At 38.2% G+C, this 15,595-nt stretch overlaps 1 protein-coding gene and 2 long non-coding RNA genes across 5 annotated transcripts in view; 2 read left to right on the top strand and 1 right to left on the bottom strand.

Annotated features, from left to right (window-relative positions):
• pde8b (phosphodiesterase 8B) overlaps positions 1–15,595 on the bottom strand; it is a 64,214-nt gene that overhangs the window by 42,701 nt on the left and 5,918 nt on the right. The window lies entirely within an intron of this gene.
• On the top strand, positions 11,615–12,124 carry LOC311097211. The gene is made up of 3 exons (XR_014609208.1): positions 11,615–11,721; positions 11,819–11,925; positions 12,033–12,124. It is a non-coding gene; the product is annotated as an uncharacterized lncRNA (long non-coding RNA).
• On the top strand, positions 12,594–13,140 carry LOC311097210. The gene is made up of 2 exons (XR_014609207.1): positions 12,594–12,702; positions 13,006–13,140. It is a non-coding gene; the product is annotated as an uncharacterized lncRNA (long non-coding RNA).

Below are 15,595 nucleotides of genomic sequence, written 5' to 3'. Positions count from 1 at the left end.
AGTGAAGTGAGGGCATCCTTTCTCCTTTATAGTCTCGACCCCCAGAATGTTATCTTTCTAGGCAAATGATGGTATTTCAACCATATGTGGAACATTCTTAGACGTATCCATCATATTGTATCCTTGAGTGGAGACCCTCCTGTCATGTCCCAACACTCTTTACCATTCCAATACAATTCAAATTCCATATTAGAATATGGTTTGTGTGTGCTCTTTTACTGTCATATGTTGGTCACACACATCTTACTGTAAGTAAATATAAACATTTTTTTGAGAGAGTAAAAAAAAAAGAGTAAAAAAAAAAAAAAGAGTAAAACAAGAAAAAAAAATATTTGTGTGTGTGTGTGTTTTCTGTGTATGAATAAAAATGTGCCAATGTATCCACTGGTTGTGTCTTTTGTGTTCATCATGTGAAAAGGTTTGTGATGGGGGGAACCACAAGCAACATAACTTACCAGTTTTGGAAATGTTGTTTTGAATTATTGCACCAGTGTGTTAGACTATGTTGTAGTGTGTGTGATTTTGAGGGCTTGTGTGTCCTGTCCGGAGTGCTATAATATTCAGATGGTAGGGTCAGAATTTTGAGTAAACAACATGAAATCATGGATTCAAATCATGGATTCATCCTGCCTTGTCTCAACAGCAATTGTATGATGCTATCATGTCAATACGGACCCAAATCTCTGAGGAATGTTTTTTAGCACCTTGTTGAATCTATGCCACTGAAGAATTAAGGCAGTTCTGAAGGCAAAAGGGGTTCCAAACTGGTACTAGCAAGGTATACATAATAAAGTGTGTGTGTGTGTGTGTGTGTGTGTGTGTGTGTGTGTGTGTGTGTGGGTGGGTGGGTGTGAGAAATTTTGTTTCTTTTTTGCAACTCTTGTTTGTTTTAATAACTTTTCAAAAGTTGCGAAGTTTTTAATTTTGTCATTTCAAATTCATTGGACAAATCAATTGGATAAACATAGTAAATTAAGCTGTTTACTAAAATCCAATGTTTTTTTAACTATGTGTGTGTGTGTGTGTGTGTTTATGATCAATTTATATGAATGTATGTAATTAGGGATGGGGCCGATCCGATCCAGTATCGGTATCGGAACCCGATACCAGCGTAATTCACGTATCGGATTTTCCCGATCCAACCTGCGGAGATATCCGATATCCATGAGTCATGTCTGCGCTCGCTTTAACGTCTGCTGAAATGACTCCAAAAGTGATTCCCGCCGGCTAGTCTGCTAGCTGGCTGCAAACTGTGGAATGGATTTCCTGAACGGAGGCGCGGCTCAATGAGAGACAGAGTTATGAGACACGCCCCCGCTCAGAAAATCCATTCCGCAGTTTGCGGCTAGCCAACAACGTCCGCTGTGTGGAAATACTTCACACAGACTGAAAACAACGCAGAGCAAGACAGCAAAATGCAATGTTTGCAAAGGTGTAATTCAGAGTCCCTTGAAGCTCCCTCGCGTCATACAACACAACGAACGCAATCAAACATTTAAAAAAGCACCACGTTACTTTGCGTTCACACCAAACGCGAATAGCGCGTCAAATTCGCGTCTACCGCGTCTAGTTGGACGTTTGAATATTTTGAATCCATTCGCGCGTCCAGAGAAAAATTTACGTGCGTAAAAAGCAAAAGTTTGAAGCGAAATCGACGCGCGTCTGAGGCAAAATCCGCTTGTCTGTTTGCACGATGCTGATGTTGATCGAGCATTTACTGCATCGGAGCGAGGATCACCATTCAGATAGTGTGTGTATAAGATTTTTACACTTGCACTTTTCTTATATTTCAAGATGCAAGTATTTGACATTTTGGGAATGTAATAAATATTGACATGACAATCAATTTGAAACCCCAGTTGCATATTTGTTTTCAGAATGGGATTTTTCCTGTTTTTCTGACTTCCTTTTCTGACCTTATAACTTACTTACCTCAAGTTGCCTTTTGGGACATACATGCATGCATACATAGGCTACGTACATAACATATCATTACTTGCCTGTTGAGAGAAGTTTATTTCAGCATCATATAAAATAAACAATAATGATAATAATAATATTAAAGCAAACACAGCTCTGGTATCGGAATAGTATCGGTATCGGCCGATATCCAAATTCAGGTATCGGGATCGGATCGGAAGTGAAAAAATGTGGATCGGTGCATCCCTATATGTAATACAGAAGATGTCCCACAGGACAGTTTTTTTTTTTTTTAAATTTAGCTTACTTCTGTAGACAAATTTGTCTACATAGTGTAGCTAAGTAAACACACGCACCATGTATGCACAAAAATGTATGACTGCGATCTTAAGACCGCGTGTGATCCAGTGTGCTGCATTTATCAGTGGTCTCCATCGGTACAGAGTCATTAAGTTATCATTCAAAGATCCCTTTTAAGTCTTTACTTACTGACACCAACAAAAAGGTCAAATACATTTGAGTGTAGCCAACACAACAAGCACATCTCTTACAAAATGTTACCATAATTCTTATGGTACACACTTCAGGTCTGAGCCCAGCAGCATGAGTAGCTTTATTTTTTAATGCGCTGCGCAGATATATTTTACTCCCTGCAGGGAGTGGAAGCAGAGCTCTGCACACATGTGCCGCTGTCACACATTGATGCAAATTATGAAATGCATATATATACGTTATATATATATAACAATATATACCGAATCTAATCGAAAACCGTGACCACAGAGCGAACCGAGGATTTTGTGAACCGTTCCAGGCTATTAAGAATCAGTGTAAGATATCAAATCTTTCATAACTGAAAATAATACACTTCACTGTTAAAAACTGTTCCATTTAAACAAATTAAATGTGAAATTCTGAAGTATTTACTAGTTAAAGGGGCTATATATAAGAATTTTCATGTGAACAGCTTGTAACGAAACCTTCTCTTCCATTCCATGACACATGAAACAACCATACAATGTCCTGAAAATGCAGAAAAGGCCATTCTGTAGTGTCAATGCGTTATGTAAAGAAGCAGGATTAATTCAAACTAGTCTCACATGGTCAGATCTATACAGCCTGTAGTCTCAAATATACTTTACAATCAAACTACCATAACAGTGCCGTTCCAGGCTATTAAGAATCAGTGTAAGATAATTTATAGAGTGACGCCTATGCAGTACTGAGGTAAATTACAGGATATGTGAGCACCAAAAAATGCTAATTAGCACTGGTTATATTAAAACATGATATAACTGGCAAGTCTGAAACATTTTTCAGTATTTCAACCAGATACATGCTCTCTGAAGGACAAATTGAGGACTGTGAAATAACTATGCATGATTTTGGGCTAAAAATCACGTCATGCTGGAATGTGTATCAATGTCTACTTTCAAAATTACTTTCAAAATGTTACTTCAAATTCCCCTAATCATGACCAGCGGTTACATTTTTCCCTTGAGACAATCATGCTGGTTTTTTCATTGTAATTACATGAAATGTTCACAGAAACGAGACCACAAACAAAGCGGTTTATGAACTGAAAATTCTGATAAGAGCTTCCCGATACAGATATAATTCAAAGTGTCAATACTGGTGTAAACGATATGAAGTTTTCTCTCAAGAGTTCCTCTAAACTGGGCTATAAATAACCTCATAAAACAGAGTGTTATCTATTAATATACAGCTTACCAGCTGAGTGATTAATCAGTTCATCTTCCTAAAGCTGTAACTCAACATGCACAGCTAGGCAACCAGAAGAGGTCGAGATATACACAAATTCAGTTCAAGCCATATAAACTGAAAGTAAACAACTAAATCTATAAATCTTCACAAAGGTATCCAAGAATATGTCTAATCTATATGTTGTAAATCTGTAAATCATACAAATTAGATCAAGTTCATGCCTTCTTAGTGATCTTTTCATGACTTTCCAGTAGACAAGATTTTTAAAAATCATTTATAATTACTGTACTAACAAAGAGCTTTTTCAAATACAGTTACTATGTGTCCATTTAAAATTGGAATATTGCATAAAACATTTGCAAATAAAACAGCGTTTTCATCCCCTGTGTTCAAGAGAACAAAACTGTCACTTTCTGGGAATTTGGCGCAAAATATCTGTACTAAAAATGCATTGCTGCAATTGGGGAAGCCACTGTGGCTCTTTTTTCCTACATCATAAAGGACTTGCATCTCAAAGCGTGCAGAAGAATGGAATAAACGTTGTCATGTTATCATGCATTCGGATTAGATGCCTAGTGTTTGGGTGGGAACGCAATCATGTGAGAACCCCCTGGGAGGGAGTTAAACCAAATAATTCTGATGACAGACATTGGCTCAGGCGTTTCAGAATGACCAAACCAACATTTGAGATGCTGTGCGATGGGATTGGTCTGTTGGCTAGGCCAGTTATCCGATCACATCATATCTGTTGAGGCGAAGTCACGTGAATTTGTTGTTGCACATGGAGATTTATTCGGTAAATGGTGTTTCAATCGTATTTTTTAGACTTCTTATCAGATAAAAAATGTATCTGCCTCAATTGAGGGCATACGGTTTTTATGTGCATTTTTTGAATTCATGCGCATCTTGCCCTTTCCATCCAGGATTTATTATGTGATATCCCAAAGGCCCTGTTTACGTCACAGTCTGTTCTGTTCTATTTCAGTTATCATGGACATTCAGTTTATTTTCATGTCACATGCCTTCCTTTGTTTGTATTCCCGCCATTTCTTAGTTACCGTGATCACCTCATTATGAGTTAATTCTGTTCAGCTGTGTTGCTCGTTACCTAGTTTGTGTTCCTATACAAGTTCTTCCTTTTCAGTCACTCCTTGTCTGTTCACCATCTTGGTTAGTGTGTGTTGCTACCTGATTGTCTGTTTGCCAGAATTACCATTAAACCTGTAATTTTGGATTTCTTATCTTCGTCTGTGTTTGCCTTCCCGCAACCACTGTGACAGATGAACAGACCAGCACAAATGGATGATAGGGCTAAATTTATCGTCATGGCTCAGCAGAGCCCTGATTATTTTGAATTTATTAAGAATTTTTGTTTTTTGGCCAGCAACTGCCCTCTGGAGGACGAAACACTCAAGACCCTGTTCTGGACTGGGGTGAACTTCCACAACACCATCCACCTCCCAGACACCACCGGACTGACTTGGAGGGAAGCCGTTGTGAGGTGTCTGGAGTGCAGAACCCAGCCAGACCCAGAGCCAAGCCCGTCACCCCCCCCGTTTGACGATGCCTAAGCCCCCCGCAGACTGGAAGCTTCTGTACCGTCGCCCCGGAGCCGAAGCGCCATGGAGAGTCCGACCAGGGTGTGAGCTGACGTCGCCGTCCATCGCCGTGGGAGTCCTCGTGGAGTTGAGGGCATGGAAGCGAGCCCACGCATCCTCCCTCTCCTGCCACCTCTACTAACTGCCATCAAGGACACTCTATTTTTGGGGGATTTTTGTGCCACTCTTCATTTCCAGAACTCTGCCAAGCCTGTCACCCTGTCATCATTGTCTCCAATCAGTCCCGCTGTGTTATCTCATCCTCCTCAGTGGCGAGGTAACACCATGGACCTGCTGATATGAGCCTGTGGTTCCGCCTCCAGCCTCGTCGCGTTCTGTTCCGCCTCTACCCATCGACCTGGCTCCTGCACCTATGCTCCTTCCTCCCTTGACTCCAGCGTCGACCATCGAGCATTCGGCCTCGCCGGACTCCCTTGGACCATCGGCTCCACCTGGGTCGGATATCGCCAAGCCTCAGCTAGGGACAGTCTGTCCTTTGCTTGCCAGCCCTCCACCCCTTTGGCTTTGGCAAGCTCCACCTTCCCTCAGGCTCTACCTCCACCCTCGGTCGCACCAGCTCATCCTCTGCTCTCTGGATCTCCACATCTGCCTCGGGGGGGTCGTCGATGTGGCTCCGTTGCGGCCGGCCAGGTCATCAGCGCACCATCACTGCCTCGGACTTCCGCCTGCATGGTGAGCTCCACCTCCCAAAGCTCTGTCGCCGACAATCCTCGCCCTGAATCCATCACCATCAAGATTCCTTCTGCCGTTGACTCCGCCTTGAGCATTTGGCATAGCTGAGCTCTGGGTCATTTCCATCTGGCCACTCCTACCCACGTCACCACAATGGATACTACCTCCTTCTGTCCCGCCCTGGTCGTCATCCTCCATCTGTCTGCCCCTTCTAGTGTGTTCCTATCCAAGTTCTTCCTTTTCAGTCACTCCTTGTCTGTTCACCGTCTTGGTTAGTGTGTGTTGCTACCTGATTGTCTGTTTGCCAGAATTACCATTAAACCTGTCATTTGGATTTCTTATCTTCGTCTCTGTTTGCCTTCCAGCAACCACCGTGACAGTTTACACCTGGTATTAAGATGCATTTTGGTCGATCGGATCACAAGTGGACGATGCTAAATACAGGTGTAAATAGGGTCTAAAACCTACTGAGCTTGTCCACTTTCAACTACTTCCAGAGCTAGTCAAAAACTCATTCGACCAGATTGCCTTCGTAGCGTAAATGCTCATGCGGTCAACAGCCACAAAAGACTGTGTACTCTCCACCTACTGACTGATTATGGGAAGCGCACTAGCCAGATTTAAACTTTGGATTTAAACTTTGTCAGAAGTGGTTGAAAGTGGACAAAAGAGACGGATTAAAACACAAGGTGTAAACGAGGATTTGTCTCCGTCGTCTACTTGTGATCCGATCGACCAAAAATCATCTATACCAGGTATAAACAGGGCCAAAATGAGCATAAAAATAGGTGGATGGAAACACAACTAATGACATGCATACATCTATAGATCTACATCTATTTCATATTATAGAAATTAAATGTCCATGATTTTTCTCTACCTGGAATTTTTTTTTTTTTTTTTTTTAACGGTCCTCCATGACCAACTATGGGGCTGTTTACACCTGGTCACTTCATGCGTTTTCTCTGATCGGATAGCTAGCTGATCGTGAACAGACCAGGTGTACAGTAAATGCCCTCCGAAACGCTTTTGAGATGGATTTAAATCTGATCGCTCAAACCATTTAAGGAGGTGGTCTGAAACGCATTTCTGTGAAACTGGACAAGTCTTAATACATACTACTACACATAATGTAGATTTTACTCCTCCCTAAATGTAAAAAAATAAATGTGTGAGAGCGTGTTATAGGCTATATGACATGTTATAGCCACACTGTAAAAAATTTCTAACCCTCCCAAATCAAAAATTTCAAGTGACCGATAACATCTAAATTTTTCAATTGGCCCAAGTGAAATTCTTGTTGCAATAGTCTGTTAACATTGGCTCAATGAGAAATAATACGTCAGACTAATTGAAAAAATTAGATGTTATCGGTCACTTGAAATTTTTGACTTTTTTTTTACAGTGCAGAGACGCATCACCACAGATGAATTGCAGTCTCTCTTCAGCAAACTGCCGCAAATGAAGGGTGCTTTCACACTGGCAGTTTAGTTCGGAACGGGCACGGTTTGCATGAAACAACGCGGCAGACGCTCAAAACACAATCATCTTCATTAAAAAAAGTAGTGAGACTGAATGATCTTCCTACTGCTGATGTCGCTCTCTCTCGCTAAACACAGGCAAGCAAAAGTTAAAAACACAGTTGTCATCTTTTACACTCAATGGCTCAAAATCGTTCACACTTATTTGTAATTACGTGATCAAACCAACTGTACAAAATAAGCCAGCTCAAAGTGCACAGGTGCCACAGGTGCACTGAATGATGGCATCGATGGAAACAATCTGAAAAGGAGAGGAGGAAGAGGATGTGTAAGAGGAGGAGGTTGAGGAGGACAAGAAAGAGCAAGGTGTGGACAATGCTGTCAAGGCTGGATCCGGAACACTAGAGGGTTTTTCCCTTTGCCTGGCAAGAGACGACACTACGATGAGTCCTCAGGCTTGACCTAACACAAAGATGTGAGGCTGAGGCAGAATTAATCTCTTTTGAGTGTATTGTAACATGCTTTTCATCTAGATGTTTTATTTTATTTTACTTTTTAGGCTTTTGCAGTTGGACTAATGTATTTTTACAGTATGCAAGTGCTGAATATACAGACATTCAGTACTATACAATATTTAGTACAGCACTATACTTCCAGTGCATACAGTATAAAATTTATTCACCTTACTACTGAAAGTTGCGATTACTATACTTACTATAATAACCTAATTGCAAAATTTGTTTACTGTGTTACAATATACTTTATTCTGTAACTACATGCTTTGGATGCAGTGTTCTCCATTTTTTTATGTAGTGTCTAATGAATGATCTGTAGTGTATACCGGTATATTATTGACTCGTGTGTGTGTGTGTGTGTGTGTGTGTGTGTGTGTGTGTGTGTGTAATCTGAAAGCATTATTTGATTTTGAGCACAGATTAAATGGTTTTGAGGCAATTGTTTTATTTTGCGAGAAGAGATGTTCTCTGAATGTAGTTTGAAGATTTGGTTTTGTGAAAGTGGGTGATGGTTTTAAGAAATGTGTTTTTGCAATTCAGAAAAACTGTAATAAAGCTACTACGCCTAACTTTAATTTGTAAATGACTTTCCATTTTTCACAGTCACATTTTTTTTCACTTTCCTATCTTCACTTGGTGGTGCATTTGATTCATTAAGGGTGAAACTGCACACAGGTTCAAGGGACGGAGTTTATTCAATGGATATTAATAACAGCCAGAGAGAATGTGAGAGAGAAGAGGAGGAGGAGGGAGAGAGAGAGAGAGAGAGAGAGAGATGTTGGTTGGGGGGAAACAGATGGTCATTAGTAGATAAACAGGCACAATAAGATGTCTGATGATGACACAGACAGAGTAATAAATTAGGAGTGGGAAAAATGAGAGGTTTGTGATTCTCTAGCTGTGGGTAGCAGTTATGACTTGTGTTAACACCAACATACAGCAAAACCAATATCCCAGTCGACAAGAGACAACAGGGTCACCTCAGTCTCACAAATCAATTACATCATCATAACTGTGATTGGGAGAAGTGTTATTGTTAACTAATTTTTTTTTTTTATTAAAATAAAGCTGAAAAACCTAAAAAACGTATTAAAAACAAAAACTAATAAAAAATGAAAAAGGCACTTGACAAAATAACTAAACTTAACTAAAATTAAAATGAAACTGAAAATATAAAAATAAAAAAACTAATTCAAAATATTATACTATAATAGTATATAAATAATACTAAAATAATACTGATTGGGAGCAAATTAACTAAAAGCTGTGACAAGTACTAAAATTAGTTGGAAGAAAATATATACATATAGATAGATATACACATACATGTATATCATAATATTTACTTTTTACTTAAAAAAAAAAAGTAGCTTGACTGTAGTTTAATGAGCAGCTTGTTACTTGGGATAGTAAAGTTTCAGACTATCTTGCATCCTAATAAAATGAATAAACTCAATAGCTCTTGCTGTCTGTTAGCAGAGCTGCTCTTTGGTGCGTCCAGCTTGTAAACCGGAATGTTTCACATTTAAACATATTTCAAACAATCTGTTCCCATCCTGTAAGATCCTACATACTCCCACAATCCTTTCAAGTGTTTACAAAAAATTCCCAGATGATAAACAACGTTACTAATGCCACCATCATGGACTACTTTGGAGTTCTGTTGCTCTGGCTGACTGAGAGAACACAGTCTATAACACAACTTCACACACACACACACACACACACACGCACACACACACACATCAATGAAAGGAAAGCACATGAACAAACAGAGAAAAAAACGTGTCTAATTTTAGTTTCCTGTCAAACCTGAAAAACACACTATCTTTGCACCAGTTAGTAATTTTCATTACTACACTATTCATTATTACACACATGTAGCAGATGTAACATAATCATGCTAGTCAATGCTCGGATCACATCTACAAATCAGTCACGATATCTGAATCTGAATCTGAGGTCGCAACCTATCATTAAAGGATAATGATCTTGTGTATCATGCTAACCTTGTTTAGGTTTCTTATGATTGGTTCACTTCTGACAATGAAAGCCATCACGAAGCAATCTTTGAATCTCAATGAACCAGTTTTACAGACAGCCTTATTTTAATCAATGTATCATTTTAGTTTTTGGTGAACTGTACAAATATTATGAGCATTTTCTTTTCTGAAAAAATCTAATTATATTATGTATACTACTATTCAAAAGTTTGGGGTGGGTAAGATTTTTAAAAAAAGTATTTAAAAGTAGAATCTTGTTCAAAAATACAGTAAAAACAGTAATATTGTGAAATATTATTACAATTTAAAATGTTTTCCATTTGAATATATTTTAAAATGTAATTATTACTGTGATGGCAAAGCTGAATCTTCAGTGTCACATGATCCTTCAGAAATCATGCTAATATGCTGATTTGCTAATACATTATTTGTGATAATTTTTCAGGATTCCATGCTGAATAGAAAAAACAGCAGAACAGCATTTATTTAAAATAGAAATTGTTTGTAACATTATAAATGTATTTGCTGTCACTTTTGATCAATTTAATGCATCCTTGCTGAATAAAAGCAAGTGTTAATATTGATATCTACTAGTGTATAATATCGAGATTATATGCATGAAGAAAATAAATGTAAAAATGAAAAATATTTTTACAAAATGGTGTAGTAATTTTCAATTACTATTATTATTATGAATTTCTTTAGGCTTCAGATTTCTAAAACATCTTTAAACCCTGGGTTTAAAGGTGCTCATATACTGAAAACCTTCTGAGGTTTAAACCTACAACCTTTGGGTTGCTAGTCCAGATCTTAAACCACAAATCAAGACCACCCCATGCAACTGCTCGGATAATAATACAAAACGTTCGATCTTTCTTGAACGGAGAGGACAGAACATCTTCAAATAGACTGGAGAATAACATCACTGCATCACTACCATGGAGGTAAATAAAAACCACACTGTAAAACCTAAGACTGAAAGTTACTAAACTAAATGAGTACATTTAACTTATTTTAAAAAAAAAGTTAGTTTAACTTAATAAAATATGTGATATTAACTCAAAAACTGCAATGTATTAAGCAGAACTTAAACCGAATAAGTTATGAATAACCTATTTGTTATTTTAGCTTTTAAATTTTATTTTTCAAGAAATTACTTTTGTATAAGGAGATTAAATAAACACTTAAATACATACATTTAACATTTTCTGCTTCATTTGAAGCCTACATTTAGGTCTCTCTACGGCGTTCTCCCTCACGCACCGGAAAACCCCGCGTATTTATTTCAATCTGCCCATCCCCCACAGCTCAGCTCACACACGAAGTAACTCGGAGTCGGAACAGAATGGCGGCCATGGAGAGATTTAACAGGTAAGCACGGCAAAATGCTTCGTCCTCTTTAGAGCACTTGTACGTTTAACGTTGTATTGTCGTTACTCTTCATCTTAAGAAGACCGACTAGCTAAAGTAACGTAGGCTACTAACTACTGTAATAAGACTAAGTTATGCCATTTGTGTCACGTCACAGAAACGCCAAGCCAACGCGACATTGCATTTAGCACTAACTAAGAGATTTTTTTTTTAATCAGCGGCAGTAAGTTAGTTGTACTGCGAGTACACGACAGTTTTGTCACTGGAACAGTAATTTATATGTGTGTGCATTTTGTCACATTTTTACAGAGCGTGTCCCGCGCAAATTTTGATATTTATCAGTGAGGACGAAACTGACTGACTCCACTAGTGCTAACGTTAACCGTCATTCACACGGCAAAAACTAAAGAAATAGGTAACGTTAATACAAGCTGACATACTATTTTATTTATTATGTTGTGAGTAAACCACAGAAGTGAAAAATTAATATTTTTTGTGTTTTCTCATTTTAGCGTAAACAAACGTGTCCCGCGCAATTTTGGATATTGTGAGGAGACTAGCAGCTATAACGTTATCGTCCACCGACCGACATTTACCCGGCAAAAACTAAATAAAAAAGGTAATACAAGCTGACCTATTTCTTCATTTATAATGCTGTGAGTAAACTTAAGTTTTTTCAGTGGAAGATTAATTAATTTCTGTGTGTTTTCTCTCATTTTTGCTTAGACAAAAGTGTCCCGAGCCATTTTGGATCATTATCAGTGATTGAGACTACCATCCACCGCCCGTCATTCACATGGCAACAGCTGCAGAAATAGGTAATACAAGCTGACTTATTCCTTTATTTATTATGCTGTGAGTAACGTAAACCAATTTTTTGACAGTGGAAAACTAATTAATATTTTGTGTTTTTTCTCACATTTTGTCATAGACAAATGTGTCCCTTGGGCAATTTTGGATATCGGTGAGGAGACTATCAACCACCGACCGTCATTCATACGAAAAAAAAAAAGGTAATACAAGCTGACATATTTCCTCATTTATAATGATGAGTAAACTACAGTTTTGTCAGTGTAAGAGTAATTCATATTTTTGTGTTTTCTCACGTATTTGCATAGACAAAAGTGAGGAGACTGACTGACTATCCTCCACATCGACTGTCATTCACGTGGCAAAAATGAAAGAAAAAGGTACTACAAACTGACCTATTCTATTTATTATGCTGTGAGTAAATTACATTTTTGTCAGTGGAAAATGTATTAATTTTTTTTTATTTTTTTTTCACAATTCAAAATAGACAAACGTGTCCTGCGCATTTTTGGATCTATTTCAGTAAGAAGACTGACTGACTATCCTCCAGTGACTGTCATTCACATGGCAAAAACTAAAGAAAAAGGTAATTTCCCAGGGAAAGCAAGAACTGAGAACTGATAAGAATGTAAAATGTGCACCTTGAAATGCAATGTAAGTCATTTTGGATCTTGTCAAATCTAGTTGTACTGTCAATCTCAAAGCTCTTTTCCATTTTAGATGTGTTTGTGTGTTTTTATAGTGAAAAACAAATGCTGCCGCTCAGTCTTTTTGCCACTTAGCCGACGGTGACGTCACGCATAGCCTCTATTCTAGCATTTATGCTGTGAGTAAACCAGTTTTGTCAGTGGAAGATTAATGTTTTTTTTGTTTGTTTGTTTATTCACAGTTCGCCAGACAGAAGTCATGTGCAGTTTTGTATTTTGGACAGTGAGGAGACTGACTGACCATCTTTCACAACATTCATCACTGAGAACCTTTTGTAAAATAAATTATTTTTCAATAAATACTATTAATAACTGCATCCTTTTCTTTGACCATTTCTTTATACCAGGGTTCCTCAAACTCGGTCCTGGAGGACCTCGGTCCTGGAGGGCCACTGTCCTGCAGAGTTTAGCTCCAACACTGATCAAACACACCTGAGCAAGCTAATCAATGTCTTCAGGATCTCTAGAAACTCACAGCTAGGTGTGTTTGATCAGGGTTGGAGCTAAACTGTGCAGGACAGTGGCCCTCCAGGACCGAGTTTGAGGAACCCTGCTTTATACCAATGTTTTTCCTTTGTCTTATAAAACTTTATTAATTTGAGTTTAATCAACTTAAATCATTTACCGCAATCGGTTTCCTAAAACCATTTGAGTAGCTATATAGTTGTTATGACTTGATTAGATTTATTAAATGAACTCAAACCAGTTAGTTTAAATGGTTTAAATTACTTTAAAAGTTTAATGGAATGAACTTAAAATATTCAAGTTACATATACTCAAAATGAATGACTAAACGAACACTAAATTATGAGTGAATATGACTCAATATATATAAGTTCACAATACTCATATGTATTTATTTTAAAACTTAAATGGTTTGCCGCAATTAGTTTCCTTAATCGGTTTGAGTTGAGTTAACTTGTTGGGTTTTACAGTGCAGCCAACGAAGAGAGAGATTAATATCTTCGAGTTTATTTAAATATGGCCTAATGTGTCCCATGTTATCAAAAGCAAAGTAATCTGCGAACTACATGATGCAAACTCATGGGACAGAACCTGTAGGATTTCATTCTGTTATCTAAATGTTCCTGACCTCCTGAGGGAAGACGCGGTCAATCAGATTGTACTTTGCGTTAGGCTACGTTGTGAAAGTGATTTGTCCCTATGTAAAGTTGAGACCGCTGATGCCCCGCTACATGTCTCAGGGCACCTCTTCCCGCAATGCCTCGCTCTAACCATGTGTGTGTGTATCTGGTTTGAGATTCATCAGCCTTTTTGCATGTGATAGTTCACACCCTGCAGAGCTCACAGCCAGAGGGGTAAACAAACTCGGTGGCCTGAACACACACAAATGCATATAACGAAACACAGAATCGCTCTTTCTTTAACACAGGGCCTCTATCTTTTGCAAAGACGTTGAGATGCATGGGCACAGAGAAGCAAGCAGGATCGCTCTCTCACACGCACATTCAATTCAAAATGGAAATTGGCTCTGTTGCTGTGAACACAATGAGAATGTGTGTGAGTGATAGAGAGCCATAGAGAGTTACACACACTTCAATGGCATCATTGAGTTCCTCGCCAGTCTTGGAGGGCGCAAGCATAGCAGAGTGTACCAAAATTGCTACGTCTCCTTTCATACTGACAGATGACCAACATACAGCTGGCCACACACAAAGAGTCCTCTAAAAGCCATTATATAAATCTATACACAGATCTATAAACTGTCCTTATAGGACTTTAAAATTACATTAGTAATTGATTTGTGTTGCGTAAGACAAATACCATAGATTTGGATGGTTTTAAAATCTCATTGATTTGGCAGGTTTTACTTGGCTGAATTAGTCCAAATAAACCCCTGACCATGATTTTATCATTCTCTGACAGAAAAAATGTAATTATTCTTGGACAAAACTAACAAAAAAGTGTGTTTATGACAGGTCTAAGAGAGTGTGCTCACCTGCAGTGTGAGACTTTTTCTAATCTGAATTCTACACGCGATCTGACTGTAAACACTTTAACTCAGATAAGGCCAATATTCATTCTAAACATGGCAGGATTTACGGCGTTCCGGTCAACAGCCTTCCAACATCATCTCCAGAATGTAAGCAAACTGTAAAGGAAAGATATCCCAGAAAGTGGATTACATTTTTCAACAATAAATCTCAATGCTACATTCAAGCACTCTGAAATAGATGCAAAAAGTGTAGCCTTGCAAAAAACACTATAGTTACCATGGTTGGGTAAGGTACTTCAAAGAATTCTATAGGTTTACTGTCAAGGTGATGTTCAAAAAACATGGAATAAAACTGAAACAGTCACTGAAGTGAATTATAGTTTATTAAAAATATTTTCTATGGAAGTTTCCACACAGCAGAGTTTTTGAATTTAACCTTTAACAAGCAAAGCTCATATGTACATCACTCATTCAATAAAAGATTAAGATAAAAGACATTATGGAATACGGATACAGTGGATTTTTAAGTGTACTTTAAGTTTTTGGGCTCACTGCATGTACTTATACAGTATCCTCTGTTTTCACAGACAAGACTTAGGCCTAGTCCCAGACTTAAGTGCATGTTTGAGCGGTCTTAACTGAAAGCAGCTTGCTCTGACATAGTTTAAAATATGTTTTTGCCATTTCAGTGCAAGATGCACACCAGTCTAAGGCACATTTATAAGAGTTACTAAGGTCTAATCCTGGCTTAATCTAAGTCCTGTCTGTGAAACCAGTCCCATAGTTTCTCAACTGGTTTTGCATCATGACCCAGA

The sequence above is a fragment of the Abramis brama genome, assembly GCF_963993115.1.
Source record: "Abramis brama genome assembly, chromosome: 15".
NCBI classification, from domain to species: Eukaryota; Metazoa; Chordata; class Actinopteri; order Cypriniformes; family Leuciscidae; genus Abramis; species Abramis brama.
Note: the sequence above shows the minus strand (reverse complement) of the source record. Positions and strands in the feature narration are given on the sequence as shown.